This window comes from Zeus faber, assembly GCF_960531495.2.
Source record: "Zeus faber genome assembly, chromosome: 13".
Classification (NCBI taxonomy): domain Eukaryota; kingdom Metazoa; phylum Chordata; class Actinopteri; order Zeiformes; family Zeidae; genus Zeus; species Zeus faber.
In genome coordinates this window covers 2,286,213-2,293,405 of record NC_137198.1, presented here as the reverse complement: position 1 = coordinate 2,293,405, position 7,193 = coordinate 2,286,213, and the positions used below count along the sequence as shown (strand labels likewise).

The following is a 7,193-nucleotide window of genomic DNA, read 5'->3' as shown; positions in this document are numbered from 1 at the left end:
AATGTTTTTTGTCAAGACTTGGACTGAACGTCATGGAGAGAAAACACAGTTTGTAGCCGTACACGTCAGTATTACTGGAGATGCAGGGGGTGTGTGTGTGTGTGTATGAAGCTTTTTGATGTTTGTTTTGCTGTACAGATTTTTATCCTTTTCCAGGAAAACAACATTTGAAGACGTTGCACGTGTTGCACGTTGTAGCAGACGTGGCCTGACGTAGCCTGACGTGGCCTGACGTAGCCTGACGTAGCCTGACGTGGCCTGACGTGGCCTAACGTTGCCTGACGTAGCCTGACGTGGCCTGCCCTAGCCTGACGTAGCCTGACGTGGCCTGACGTGGCCTGATGTGGCCTGCCCTAGCCTGACGTAGCCTGACGTAGCCTGACGTGGCCTGCCCTAGCCTGACGTAGCCTGATGTGGCCTGACGTGGCCTGCCCTAGCCTGACGTAGCCTGACGTAGCCTGACGTGGCCTGCCCTAGCCTGACGTAGCCTGATGTGGCCTGACGTGGCCTGCCCTAGCCTGACGTAGCCTGACGTAGCCTGACGTGGCCTGACGTGGCCTGACGTTACCTGACGTAGCCTGACGTGGCCTGCCGTAACCTGCCGTGGCCTGACGTGGCCTGACGTGGCCTGACGTGACCTGAACTAGCCTGACGTGGCCTGCCCTAGCCTGACGTAGCCTGACGTAGCCTGCCCTAGTCTGACGTGGCCTGACGTGGCCTGACGTAGCCTGACGTGGCCTGACGTAGCCTGCCCTAGTCTGACGTGGCCTGACGTGGCCTGACGTGGCCTGCCCTAGCCTGACATGGCCTGACGTAGCCTGACGTGGCCTGACGTAGCCTGCCCTAGCCTGACGTGGCCTGACGTGGCCTGACGTGGCCTGCCCTAGCCTGACGTGGCCTGACGTAGCCTGCCCTAGTCTGACGTGGCCTGACGTGGCCTGACGTGGCCTGCCCTAGCCTGACGTGGCCTGACGTAGCCTGACGTGGCCTGACGTAGCCTGCCCTGGCCTGACGTGGCCTGACGTGGCCTGACGTGGCCTGACGTAGCCTGCCCTAGCCTGACGTGGCCTGACGTGGCCTGACGTGGCCTGACGTAGCCTGCCCTAGCCTGACGTGGCCTGACGTAGCCTGCCCTAGCCTGCCCTAGCCTGACGTGGCCTGACGTGGCCTGACGTAGCCTGCCCTAGCCTGACGTGGCCTGACGTGGCCTGACGTAGCCTGCCCTAGCCTGACGTGGCCTGACGTGGCCTGACGTGGCCTGACGTAGCCTGCCCTAGCCTGACGTGGCCTGACGTGGCCTGACGTGGCCTGACGTAGCCTCCCTGCTGGACCAACACGCAGGAAAACAAACCCTTTGGATTTTTAAACATTGATAGAGATGTAACCAGGCAACCACGTGTACACAAATATTATTCCTATTTTTTTATTCATAAACAACCGGAAAGATATTTTATTTTAGATTAAAGTATGGAAACGGTGTTTGTCTCCATTTCTTCTTTGTGTAATTGTTTTGTCCATTAAAGAACTAAAAGTTTTAAAAAGTAAAAATAAAAAGGGTGGGCAGCCATGTTGCTTTCAGGCGACAGGAAGTGGCTCTCTGCCGCTTCCTGTCCGGTTCCCGCCTTGTTTGACATGGACACCAGACGGAGCAATGTGTCCCCAACGCAGCGAGAGAGGACGGAGAGAGAGGGGCGTGGGCACCACCCAGCACTCTGTACATTTAGAGGTTTATTCCACCCAAATACTACTTTCTGTCTAAATACTTTTAGTTTTAAAGGTTAACTCCACCCAAATACTACTTTCTGTCTAACAACTTATCGTTGTAAATATTTATTCCTCCCAAATACTACTTTCTGTCCAAGTACTTTTCCTTTTAAAGGTGTATTCCACCCAAATACTGCTTCCTGTCCAAGTACTTTTCCTTTTAAAGGTTTATTCCACCCAAATACTACTTTCTGTCTAAATACTTTTAGTTTTAAAGGTTAACTCCACCCAAATACTACTTTCTGTCTAACAACTTATCGTTGTAAATATTTATTCCTCCCAAATACTACTTTCTGTCCAAGTACTTTTCCTTTTAAAGGTGTATTCCACCCAAATACTGCTTCCTGTCCAAGTACTTTTCCTTTTAAAGGTTTATTCCACCCAAATACTACTTTCTGTCTAAATACTTTTAGTTTTAAAGGTTAACTCCACCCAAATACTACTTTCTGTCTAACAACTTATCGTTGTAAATATTTATTCCTCCCAAATACTACTTTCTGTCTACTTTCTGTCTAACAACTTATCGTTGTAAATATTTATTCCTCCCAAATACTACTTTCTGTCCAAGTACTTTTCCTTTTAAAGGTGTATTCCACCCAAATACTGCTTCCTGTCCAAGTACTTTTCCTTTTAAAGGTTTATTCCACCCAAATACTACTTTCTGTCTAAATACTTTTAGTTTTAAAGGTGTATTCCACCCAAATACTACTTTGTGTCTAACGACTTATAGTTGCAGGGATAAGCTTGGAGGTGGTTGGGGCTGGGCTGTCGTCCGTCTGTCCATGTGTCCTGGGGCTGCAGCCTCCTCCGGGGCAGCTGTGAATGCTGTGAAGACAACGTAGAGTTTGAACACAATTCACAAATTCTTCACGGAACTCGAGGTGAATTTTCCAACTTGCTATACAGATGAACTAGTTTTCAATTAACTTATTTTGTTCTGTTCTCAAAGAGTTGACGTTTTCCTGAGGTGGTCAGCAGAGCCACAGCTTCCCACGGAAACAAAAAAGCTTTTTGACAGGCTGAATATTAACAATGGACAAGGACAGAGGATGTTGTTGTGCTGGGTTGGGGGGTGAGAGGGAAAAACGACTGTTTATCTTTATGTGCTGACCTCAGGATGAGGGACTCACACCATCATCCATCTTCAGCGTTCCACCCACGCACCGATCACATTCAAAATCAGATATTAAGCCTCGTCTCGGTCTGCTCGCCACCACTTATTCTCAGACGGGCCGGTGGCATTTGGAATCATTTGGAAATGTCTGTTATTTTACAGATTTCGTCTTTCCATGTTATGTTTTCAGAAAATTGTGTTTTAGTGATTTGAGTAATAAGAAAAGACGGCACATCCGGGTCGGCCATCTATTCACTTGTTCTCTCTCTCCTATTCTCATGCTTTTACCTTGAAATTCATCAAACGAGGGGCATCTTGATCATGTGTTGGGGTATCTGGATCTGGAGCGTGCAAGCTGCAGAACCAGCAATAACCCCCCCCCTGTATTTTATTTTATTGTGTCGTGTGTTTCTACATTTTTGGAACGTGTCTCTGCAGGAAGGTTTTTCTTTCAGCTGAAGAGAAGAATGTTTATTGGTCACACGACACGCCACGACGACACGTGCACACGATGACCGGTGAAATGGCTCCTCTGCATTTGACCCGTCCTGCCCTGTCCTTCCTCCAGGGGGGCGGGGGGCAGCATTCAATGACGCACCCGGGGTCCATCGCTGGTCAGACGAGGGTGTTGCGCATGTTTTGGGTGGGGGTCCTTACTGATGTTACATGGAGGAAACCTCCATGAACATGCAAACTCCACACAGAAAGGACCGTCATCGGGAGATAACCCACCGGAGCACGGTGCCAACGGCGCCCCGGGCGGGAATCGAACCCGGGACCTTCTCGCTGTGAGGCCACGGTGCCAAATGAATGAATGAATGTCGCTCGGGTGGAGTTCACAATGACAAACAGGGAAAAAATGGTGCCATTCTTCATCTGGCCCAAGAAAACGAGGTCAAGGGCGGACCTCCCTTCCAGGACGACCCGGGTGCGGTGGATGTGGAGTGAGTGACGGTGAACTCCTTTCCTGCTTTCAAGTTCGAGTTCAAGAGATAATTTGTCTGGCTCCCTTTGAAATAAATGTAATAAAAAATGTGATGATAACCATAGTAGCCAATAACATCTACAACAATTATGAATAATTACAATTATAATAACAAAATACTAAAATAACAAAAAGCTTTGTGATTTGAAGTGGTTTATTTGATTAGTGGGATGTACAGCATTTTTTTAAGTGCTATACATAAAAAAAACTATAGATAAATGCTGAAAATTGACAAAGAAACAAGACCCAGCTCTTCAGTGAGTACCTCCTGTCCTAACCTACAACTACTTAGCACCACCTTGCAGTATTTATTGTTACACTAATGTTGTTGTTACACTAATCTCTGTTGCAATGTAGCTGAATGTTATTCTCCCTTGTAAGTCGCTTTGGATAAAAGCGTCTGATAAATGACTAAATGTAAATGTAAATGTAAAAACAACAATTTAAGGAAGTTTTGAGTCTCCTACTTAAATACAAGGTGAAGCCTCATACGCCCGGAGTGTGATGTCATATGAGAGTATAAATATTTATCAGATTCATAAACAGACTCATACGTTCAAACGGAAATATGTTTTCTCAGAAATGCTCAATTTCAAAAAGCATAAAACGTGCGGAGAAAACACCGAGAAATAAGCTGAGCGTGCATCACGAAGAACACAATTAAGGGAGAAGCAGAGCGATGGGGCGGGTGGGCCACGCTCCCTCAGCCTCACGGACCCTGGAGCGGGCGGCGCCGGCGGAAGGAGAACCTGGACGGGGCCTGAGGGGCGGGGCCCGGCAGCGCGCCCAGAACCTCCGCGATCTGGGCTCCAGAGAGCGTCCCCTTCCAATGCAGCAGAGCCCGCAGGAGGTTGCGGACCTCCCTGCAGGGGGGCAGAGTTAAAGTGGTAATCCGTAAGATTAATTTGTTTGAAAAAAACTAAAAAAAACAACAACACTGATTGAAACTTTATTTGTCCGGCACTTTACAACAGCCATTCAATTTGTTTGTGTTCTGCATGTGCTCCTCTATGTGCTTTACATTGTTGGTGGCGTGGTCCGCCACACGCGAGAAGCGAAAGTGAGGATTGTTTCTGTTGAGAATGGGGTTCTGGGATGCGCGGTGAAATGCAGCCGGCGCGGTCGGGTGGACCTTCTAGCGACGACTCACCCGGGCTGGAAACGTGCCTCCATCTCCATGAGCGTGACCTTCAGGGCGTCGGTGCCTCCGCACTCCAGAGCCTCTCGCACTGCGAGGAGCGCCAGGCTCTGCTGGCCCACGCCCGCGCTCTGAGGGGACGGGAGTCAGACAAACGCAGCTTGAGATTCACCCGATGGAGGGAAATTGTCAACAATGTTCAGAGATAGTTCAAAAACGTCCACGGCTGATCAGCCTAGTTTACAGCAAGGCAAAATAACACATAAGTAAATAACACAAAACAAAATAACACAAAAATAAATAACTAAATAACAAATAACTTGATAACAAATAACTAATTCTAACTAATTGATAACTAATTCTTCGCCCGGTCAGCCTCTCTGTAGCGTTCTCTAGAATCTACTTTGTTTATCGCTGGTTGCCATGGGGCTATTGATACAGTACACGACGTTGAATCTGTTTGGAGACAGTTTGGTGGCTACAGTGGAGGCGGTCCCTTCACCTTCTATTACATTCGGGGCAGAGCTGTCTGGGCACATCGACGACCAAGACCAGGTGTGACCAGGGGTCGGGGGTCAAGCGGCCGTCGGGTATTTAGGATCAGAAACCACACAATATGTTTTTCATTTGTTCCTTTTACCAGACGTGAGAACGTGGAGTGAAGTGTCTCTGCGTCCTGGCTGACCCTCGCGCCCACGTCGCAGCCCCACCTGGCCTCCAGCCTCCCCCTCTGGCTGTCGACCAGGTGCTTCAGGTACGAGAGCTCGACCCTCTGCCGGGCCTTGACCAGCTCCACCTGGTGGTCACAGAGGGAAACGCACAAGGAAAATGTATTTATTTATTTATTTATTATTATTATTATTATTATTTTTATATTAAAAAAAAAAAGAATAATAAATAAAAAAAGTTTTGAATAAAACACGAGAAGGCTCGGCTGTGATCGGTCGAAAAGCAGGAAAACTTTTGAACTTTTGATTTTGGGTCCAAATGGAGCGAAGGAAGGACCGGGAAACATGAGGCCCGACTTATCGACGTCAATACCAGCTCCGGAATGTATTTGTAAATAGGAGGAAAACACGTGAATATCGAGTCCGGTCCAGGAAAGAACGGTAAAACCTGCCCACACTTGGTTGTGAAAATGTAGCTGATGACAATCAGGACCCGAATTTATTTCGGGTCCTGATTGTCGTTGCTCCGTTAATTCTTCTTCTTCTTCTTCTTCAGCCGTTTGGAATCTGCTTTTCAGGGCCTTCAGATACTCGAAAACTCTCAAAGACTTTGCACGCTCGTCTGTCCCACTGAGGCCTCCCGTGCCACTTTAATCACTTTTGGGTTATTTTTGCGCTTTGTTTGCGATTTATTGGATCGACTTCAAACTTGCCGAGCGCCAACCAGACACCTTCACCGCTGAGCGTCGTGACTTCAAACCCCTGAAACCTGCAGGTGGAGGCTCATCGCTGCTGGCGGCTTTGATTTACAATGACAAAAAATAAATCCATATCTGGATGCACTGTAAACATGTGTATACAGTGTTTACACAGTGTACGTATGTATATTTGAATGAACTCCTGGTGACATGGCGCCTCCAACTGATGAATAAATGAATGAATGATTGAATGAATGAATGTGGAATAATATCTCAGTGTTTTGTGAACATACCTCCCGCAGATCTTTGGAGCAGGAAGTGTGGTCAAACGTCTCCTTGAGGTCGTCCAGCAGGAGGGAAAACTCGGCGTCGCTCTCCTTGAAGTAGCTCTTCATGCGTTTCTGGGGGAAGCCCCAGAAATGGAAAAAAAAGTTGAATTTGTGTTTTGTGCGAACTGCGTGAAACTCTTCTCTCCTCCCCCATCGAAGGAGAGCTTCGCGGAAACACGGTGAAAATAAAGAAAATGTCGAGATGAACGTCTGACAGAAATATCAACAAGTTTCCCAAATATGGAAAACTGAGATTCGGCTCCTTTCATTGATTGTTTTGATGGTTGCAGTAAACCAAGCTTTAGGACGGAGACGTCGAGGCACCAGCGTCGACCTGACACTCTAACATCTGGAGAGAGTCAAGGCGTCCTACACCTCTGTGAAGTAGAAGGAAGTAGAGGAAAGTAGAGGGAAGTAGAGGGAAGTAAAGGGAAGTAGAGGAAGTAGAGGGAAGCACAGGGAAGTAGAAGGAAGTAGAGGGAAGTAGGGGAAGTACA

General features: G+C 47.8%; 1 protein-coding gene across 1 annotated transcript in view; it reads left to right on the top strand.

The window, feature by feature from the left end:
• LOC307239322 (tumor necrosis factor alpha-induced protein 2-like) overlaps positions 1-1,398 on the top strand; it is a gene marked incomplete at its 5' end in the record, with an annotated part of 13,159 nt that extends 11,761 nt beyond the window's left edge. The window contains one exon of the mRNA XM_080012680.1: positions 1-1,398. This exon is cut by the window's left edge and continues 324 nt beyond it.
• Between the last annotated feature and the right edge of the window lie 5,795 nt (positions 1,399-7,193).